The sequence below is a fragment of the Phalangium opilio genome, unplaced genomic scaffold, assembly GCF_054372755.1.
Source record: "Phalangium opilio isolate 3A_F unplaced genomic scaffold, DU_Popi_V2 ptg000031l_1, whole genome shotgun sequence".
Classification (NCBI taxonomy): domain Eukaryota; kingdom Metazoa; phylum Arthropoda; class Arachnida; order Opiliones; family Phalangiidae; genus Phalangium; species Phalangium opilio.
The window spans coordinates 12444156-12453169 of record NW_028324158.1 but is presented as its reverse complement, the minus strand read 5'-3'; positions in this window follow the sequence as shown (position 1 = coordinate 12453169).

Sequence of the window (9014 nt, the reverse complement as noted above, 5' to 3'; positions counted from 1 at the left end):
GAATGAGGAGATATTTGGTTGAGTGGTGGAAGGGGGGAGCGTAGAGTGTGGTCGTGATTCTAATTTAGGCTTAGCTTCAACACCCCCCCCCCCTTAATGATTTGATGTTCGCTCGTCGGGGTTTTGGGCGGTAGAATCCCCCGCTTACCTCATTTAACTAACGAGTTTGAAATTGATTTTACATTCAAATAGAAACCTCAGACTCCATAAATATTGCGCCGTTTTTAGGGGCAGTATTTTAATTCATTTCTGATTGGTTCTTCGGGATCTAATTACATAAGCGTGAACACTATGATTTGGTGTAAAATTTTACTTGAAATCAGTTGATTTTACGTTTAATTTTAATGGAAAATTTGCTTGATTTGGTTGGAAATTTTTGAGATATTTTTCTGTTAGTTAATTTATTTAAGAAAGTAAAACCTAACTGGTTGCGACATTAAAGGAAATTGTCGCTAAACAAGGAACTCTTCTTGTTTTCCATAAAATGTCACTCAAACCCAATTAAGTTTAATTTTTTTAGAATTAAAATTATTTGAAAACTAAAAGCAAGAAAGCATGCCTTTATATTTAAAAAGACTACTTTCTGTCTAAGACGTATCCCTTCGCGTCACCTTCCCATCATGGAACTATATCTTAGATAAATATATATATAAAAAAATCCCCGTAATAAAGTTGAAAGGTCAATAAAGGTCAGGAAGATATCCGTGGTGGTATTAGTCGAGACAAATCCATTTCCAGTTTTGGCGCGCGCAGAGTCCGTTCCGTTTTGTTCCGTAGGGTTAAGTCCTTTGGAAATCACGTCAATGGGCTAACTGCGTGGGTGGGTGGGCGGACGATGGGGCAGAGCAGACGATAGAAGATAAGGCCCCGCCATCGATCCACTACCAAGATTCATTCGTACAGCCCCTATTTGCACCACGGTTAAGGTTAAAGCCAGTGTAATCTCGCATGAACCGCTGTTAAGTAAATAATATTGCATACTGCGATTGGAGTTTCGTGAAAGGACAATTAGCTTGGGTGTTAGTTATAAGTGTACTTCTTAGCTCTAACACCGCTGCACCCCCTGCACCTCAATAGGGGGGCGGGGATTCGCGAGAGGGGTGGTGGCCAACCCCAAAAACATACACCAAATGTGGTAATTCGATAAATTTTAGAGGAGTTAGTTACTACTATTCTTTGGGTTTGAACGTGGAATTTCCTAGAGGTATATTATTTTATATTCAACCGTGCTTGATAGTAAGGTCAAAGGTTATATAGGTACCCTTTACGCCCTTTGGCTACGGTCAGGATATATGCGGGGAGGGGCGTTTTACCCAGAAAGATTCAATGGAAACAGTTTCCCCTCTGTTTTGGAGTAGATTCCCCTTTTTCGTGGAAAAGCCATGTGGGAAATTTCCAACAACTCTTAACACTTTCCACGTATTCTGTACCTTTAATAACCCTTTCCCCCAACGGACTATCTGCCCTAGAATGATATATGCGTATAATTAGTTCAATAAAATATAAGGCTTAGAGTTGCTTTAGTCTCTTTAAATTATAAATGTTGCTTAAAATACGGATATTCTCTTGAAAATGTATTTATAAATAAACTAAAGGGGATGATTCTTGCTTTGAAAGAGCTCGATCGATTTTGGAAAATGGAAAAAAACGCATCTTTTGTCGTATGGGTTGGTGGGTGGATGGGTGACACGCGTCGCAACATCCCGTTTATAAAAATAAACATTTACAAAAGAAGATTCTCCATCGCCTTCCCTACCTTCATCTCGTTGCTTAGCGACCATTATATCCACGCATTCTATTTATTTATTTTTCAATTCGTGTTACTATCCCTTTAATTAATCAACCGCGCGCGTAAAAAGGGGTCAATTTTTCCCGCCAAAATGAGGGCGCGTGCACTGGCACGTGCTTTGTTTGATTTTGCGTGACTCGCGCGAGCTCGCGCCTTTATGGGATTGGCAAAACAATGGGTGGCGTCGTTGTCATGGTAACTGGATTAAGCCTAAATTTCATCTTGACCTATTTACTACTAATAGATTTATTTAATATATATTTATATTTATATTTATATTTATATATATAAACACGAACCTGGTTGTCATGGAAATGACCTGTAAAAAGCGTTGACACGACCCTAGTTTCTTTTCGCTAATTATGGGGGAAATGATGAATCTATTTACGCCATGAAAACGGAAATTATTAAAAGGTGGGATGTTTGGTTATTTCAAAAACCATTATGGTAATATTTGATACATTTGTTTTATGACCCCGTCCCATATTTATATATATTAATATTTTGACCTAAAAGTCAAATACCTGGGTTAGACTTTTTAAAACTCGAAGTTTGGGGATGGGTTTAGTTAGAAATTCATTAATAATTCTTACAACCTTGCTTTGTAAAAACTGCTAATTAATGCCAAGGAGATTTGCCCCAATCAGTGACTGTGAAAGTACTTACCCTTGATTAATATTAATATTAACATTAAGTAGGCTTAAGTTACTGGTACAACCCTTTTTTTTTGCTCTCATCTAACACCGATAGATACAGCTATTAATTTTAATTATCGTCTATTAAATTTGAAGAGATTTAAATCCACCTTATTAACATAATTAGTGTCACGGATTGAAACCAGTTTGAAACCTTCGTTTTCTCAATTGTGGAACCGGTATTCGAATGTCTTTTAAAAATATATAATGAAATTTATTCAATAAATATTTTACTATAGTTTTGTCTCTCTTGAAAGAGAAATATTTTAAAATCGTGTATTTTTAAGTGCGGGCGAACCCGAATAATAGTACCAAGCCACGATTTGTATCAGTATATCACGATATTCGAAGACAAGCTATTAATCTGCTACCGAATTATAACTGTATTCCATTTATACTCGTGTTAAATTACACTTGGCACTATAGAGAAACTTAAGGCGAATTAATACCTAATGTAAAACCTCGTAGAGATGAAAGTAGCGTTTCCCAAGTTACAGTTTAAATTTATTTTAGTTTGCCGGATTTAATCCCACGAAAATCGTTAAATAAATAACAGTCACGATGAAAATTATCGATCACGATGTTAATTTTATTTAAAATTAATTAATAGGTCATGATATCATCGGATAATTTTAATTTATAATTGGAAAATTGGTTTTTCAATTTTTTTTATTTATTTTTAATTAGTGGCCCAGTTTCCAAGCGAATTTTCAGATCGTAGTTGCAACATCTTTTTTGTTGTTTTCTTTAGTTTTAATCTTTAAAAAAAACCCTGATAAAATTGTCAAGACAATTTAGAAATATCGTAAATATTTCTCTTCAAATTTCGAAATTTATTTATTTATGAAGCCAATAGTAAAAAAAATCCACTGTTTTTAGTGGATTTGCGACAAGAAAAAAACCCCCAAGAACTCACTCAGTTTTAGATTCTTAGATTGGTGAAGGCGTCGTGTCTGGGAATTAATTTTTAATTGATTATAATTAAATTTTAATGATTGTAATTCGATAGTAAAACCCCTAAAGGGATGATGATATATACGAAATGACAAATATCAATTTTCTTGATAAGATATAAAGTATTTTTTTTTTTTTAGTTCTTTTGAAGGAGTAAATCGTTATCGTATCTCAAATTCCGATCTCATATAGATTTGTTTCTAAAAACTTCAGCTCTCTCTCCCTCTCTCTTGAAAGAGATCAAATTTCACTTTGCGAAGCCTCAAATAGAATACACAGAAATATTTCAAATATTTCTATATTATACAAAAACGAGTTTTGCTTCGCAGTCCTTAAAAACTGCATTTATACACAATCCGCGACACTTTTTCAAACCCACAAAGGGCCAGAAACTAGAAATTATTATATGTATTGCAATTTGAAATGAAGTTTAATGGTTATGAGAAATTTGTTATGATTAGAAATTTTACAACAAAAACGGGTATAAATGCGGCGTTTCGGAACAAAGAGCTAAATCAAGGACGATTATGACTCGAGTTCGAATTGAAGTTTAAAACTTATACAAGATGTAACAACACACACATATGAACACCTTTTCTGAATATATGATAAATGTCAGAAATACGACACTGCTTTTAAAGCCACAAATCAGAATGAGGAACCTCATTTTAGGAGTAGTAAAGCGACATTTTACTCGAAATAAGCGTTCTTCTTACCTGTTCCACCCTGAAAAATTAAAATGCTAAAAGCTCATTTTGTATTTTTTCGCCTTAATTATTTGACAGGGATAAGTTTTTACGGGAACAGATTCTATATATTTTCATACGTGAAAATCTAAGCTCTCTTTGTTCCGAAACGCCGCATTTATACCCGTTTTTGTTGTAAAATTTCTAATCATAACAAATTTCTCATAACCATTAAACTTCATTTCAAATTGCAATACATATAATAATTTCTAGTTTCTGGCCCTTTGTGGGTTTGAAAAAGTGTCGCGGATTGTGTATAAATGCAGTTTTTAAGGACTGCGAAGCAAAACTCGTTTTTGTATAATATCTGTCCCTTTTTGGGAAGAAACGTTATTTGGGAATAAATTAGTTCTGGAATAGTCAAACTCAATCGTCCAATTTTTTAAGACTAATTATTTCACTAAATCGTAACTTACATTTGGAAATTGGAATGGTCGGATAATACAATGCGCACTATGCTAAATATTCGTTGAAACCATGTGAAAATTATAAAAATTCTCCAACTATTTCTTTGTGATCATTTAACATTAGGCTTAGAAAGACAAAAAATAGGCCCAAAAAGTTTTAAAAAAAATCACGTGAACTTAATTAGAGAATCAAAATGGTGAAATTAAGCGCGAGATTTGAATTGAAACTTTTATTGAAATGCAGCGCGTGCTGGCGCGTGAGCTAGCGCGTGGTTTAAAAATATTTTTTTTGAAAAAGGCCAAGTTAACCTTACACTACGAGAAATGAGATACTATACCTTTTCAGCCTTTGCTAGTGCTGTAAAGTTAGGCTGTGAAAAAAGTGTACCCCCTTGGTCGCGAAACCTTGGGTCTAACTCGCAAAATTTTTTCCACCTCATAATGTTAAGCTCCATAGAGTTTAACATTATGATTTCGGATTGAGTATAAATAGAAAATCCCTGACGGGATTTTCTTAATATATAAATTGTTTTTCACCAAAGATATTGTTCATCTTTACTAAACAAATATAATTATTAAAATTTCCCCTTTCAGTCTCCCTTTAAATTATTAAAAAGAAAATGAAGTAACTCTTAATTAAAAAAGTTTATTTTTTTAATTAGATAGATTTATCGCGTACTGTTTATTCGTCTTTATCATTCGTAATTAACCTAGTTTGTTAATTGAATTTAATCGGAATCTGAAATATAATTATTTATTCTTTCACTTTTGATTAAAATCCCTTAATTAAACTTAATTATATCAAGAATACTTCACTTCTAGATTATTATAACCACCAAAATATTAACACCACAAATAATTCTATGTCATAACCTTAGAATTTAAACTCAATTTTCTACGGGATATTTTATAAACACGTAAACAAACAAGAATTAAATTGTGATATACAATTTAATGGTATCCTGGTATCCCATGGAGTGACCTTCTTCGTAACAGGTCAATAACCCCCTCCACCCTCTTCCCCCCACCCCCATAGGGTCCATTTTATTATAGAATTTTATTGTTTATTTACAATCTTGTTGAAAAGAAAATATTTTTCTATGGGCCAAGTAACTTATATTACAATTTGTTAAGCTATCAAGCGTACCCGAGGGTCTCGCTACTAAAAATTAAACTTTATTTTATTCCTCAATATATCGTGATTTATATGCAAAGTTAACGTTAGTGGTTTACCCCTCGTTTAGACTTGGCTAAGTCGGTCCACCCTAAAACTATTATATTCCTATTTGTCCCTGCTAAGCCTAAATGACTCGATAATGTCTATTAATGAATGCGTCTTAAGCTGAAAGACTGGTCACGCGCTGGTTACTGCATTCCATTATAGGCCTTTTCATCCGAAATACGCGTTCAAGATGCAACGAGCCTTCCATAACGCAAATGTATTATGGATATAGTATATGAGCGTCTTGGTACGCCCGAATTTTTTTTAGCCAAGCCGCTAAAACACAATATTACATCAACATTAATTTTCATTGATGGTTAATTTTTTAATTACATTATCCTAATTATTATTACGAAGGCGATTAAAGTCAATTAACCTTAATTATTTAATTAATATATATATACATTGTCGGCTTCTTTAAGTTTGGAGTATTAATTTGAAAGTATTTGTTCCTGTTACACTTTATGTTACGTATTTCTTGTGGTTCATTACGGGGAAATGAAAGATTAAGGCGGAAGTGAAGGCGTTCCCTTTAATGTCGTCATTTCCGGAAATTGAGAACTTTGTTCGAGCGGAAATAATGGATAGTTTTTCGTTTATTATTATTTTTTTATTATTCAAATATTGTCTCTTGGCTTCAATTCTAATTTTATCTAGAAATTCGCGTAGACTCCGTTAATAGTTTAGTAAGCTAAGAGTGTAGCATTTTCAATGTGTTGTCTTCGATACTCTTCCCCCGTTTTTCATTAATTAAATGAGTCTTGGTGAATAATCCCTAATGGGACCTCGAGTTCGAAAAATGATATTTTCGAAACATTCTTTATTTTTTGAAAGTATGAAAGAGATTTCAATTAAAATTCGTAGTTTTTGTTTTTCTGGGATGGCTAGACGAGATCGGGTTTAATTTTAATCTCCCTTTAGACAGACGCTACATGTTTTGTCCAAATAATTTATTTGGATGCTGCTATAGTAGTTAATTTACATTATTACACGCTGCGTTAATTATTCGAATTATTGGGACGTAAATTAGAATAGCTTTTAAGCGATTATGCATGCTGGAATTTATCTTCTTTCGATGATTATCATAATGATGTTGAAATTCACGAATACCTCAAACCAAATGATTGCGAAATTTCAAAACCTAAATACCGTAGCGAATAGCGATCATGTTTCAACCGCGTATACAATCCAAATATTTATAATATTATAATGAAGTTGTTTAATAACTAATATAAAAAGAGACTCGACCTTTCGAATATTTTTAAATAAACTCGTTTTGCGATTTTAAATACGTGATAACAAGCGGAGTTTAAAATTAAAAAAAAATATGATTGTAATCGCTGTTTACGAATTCCCGCCAAATACTGCACGTGGAGGTGATTTAAAAGATATTTCCCGCGCGTTTCACTGGCGCCAATAATTAAAAAGCGCGCGAGCACGTGAAGGTATAGAAATGTAAGATTCCCGGGCTTTTTCACGCGCTAAAAATTAAAAAGCGCGCGAGCACGTGTTTAAAATTGTATTCCCGCGAATTTCTGATTTAAAAGGGCGCGAAAACAAGTTCAGTATTATTTCTTTTAACCCCCTAAAAATAAATAATGCGGGTTGTATTATATTCTTCCATTCTTGGGTGGCAATGGCTGCGGTGCACGTTGCCAAATATTTGACTTAATGAGTAAACTGAAAATTTTAATTGGGATGGCGGAAGAAAATTCTTGGAATAGTTAAGCAGTGACCTCCAAATTACAAGTTTGCTTACAAAATAAAATACCGCTGACGTAGATATACACCTTGGCTATGAAATACTCCGTATGCTTTTAAAGAAACAAAATTTTAATTTAAAACCCTTATTTGACATAATTAAGCTAAACACGGTAAAATAAATAAATAGTTAACCCCCTTTAAAATTATAAATTAATACTGACATTATCCCTTTAACCCTGAAAATATAATCCAAACATTTATATTTATTCAAAATAAATATTTAAACAACTTTTTTTTATTTTAATTTTTTTTTCTAATTTTTTCTTTGACGTAATGGGTATGGGAGGGGGCGGGTTTTCTAGTCCTAGATGCTTATTTTGGCGCCATTTCCGCCTTATCCTCTTTATGCTACCGTATATAAATCTATCAAAAAACATAAATTCTATGTTTTTTGGGCCATTTTTTTTTTCATATAAGTTGGTTTCTTTAAAAAAAAAATAAATTTTGGCGGTCCAACAAATCACGTTGACTCACATTTTTTGACGTGAAACGCCAAAAAAAGTCTCAGCCAAAGTTTAAAAATATATCTTTGGAAATTTAATACAGAAATTGAACGTAAAATTAATTTTTCTTAAGATTTAATTGACTGTAACTTAAAATTGAGAGTAGATACGATAAAATTGAAAGTACCACGAGAAAGGGGAGATTTCGTAGAGTAATTACACGAAGTTTCGTAACCATTGAGGTTAAAATAGAAGCCCGACAATAATTTGAAGTTCAAGTTACGAAACTTTCCAAGAGACACCAAATGTCATTTAACTTCCACAATGGGTCTAATGCCCTACATAATATGTATGTAATAATAATGGTTTCAATTGTCTAATAACCCGGTCCCGTCGCGTCGTCTGCTTTTAAATGACGATTCCCTGATCCTTTTGTAAAAGGGGGTGAATATGTTTGACCTTTGACACGGAGAGGCTCTGTAGCTTTTCTCAAAAGCGACAAGTACGATTAAAAGCTCTTTCTATACTTGTAGTCAGTCTCGTGTTTCGCCTTCCCGCCGCCCAGAAAGACATCCGGTGACTACCCCCACTTATCTCCCCCCTTTTCATCATTTTAAATTGGCCTATTGTGTTTCCTAGATATTAATATAATCTAACTCCCCTCCCAAGGAATTCTCAATGTATGATTCACTTTGTAAGACATTCTCAAGATCAGTCACGAAGAGCTGACTCTGACTCTGAGTCTTATTTCCCAATCGTGTCTTAGAACTGTATTCGTGATTATTGTGGGCGGATTTTTTGAGGGGTAGGACACTATCCCTTTATTGAATAAAATTACTTATATAACCAATGACATTGACCCCCACAAATATCCTACTAAATGTCTATAAAATTATCGTCTATGTCTGAGATGAGATGAGAAGAGTGGGTTAAAGGTATTTCGAATTTAACCTAAGGCGTTTTATTTAAATTTTTATATCTAATCGTTATTCAA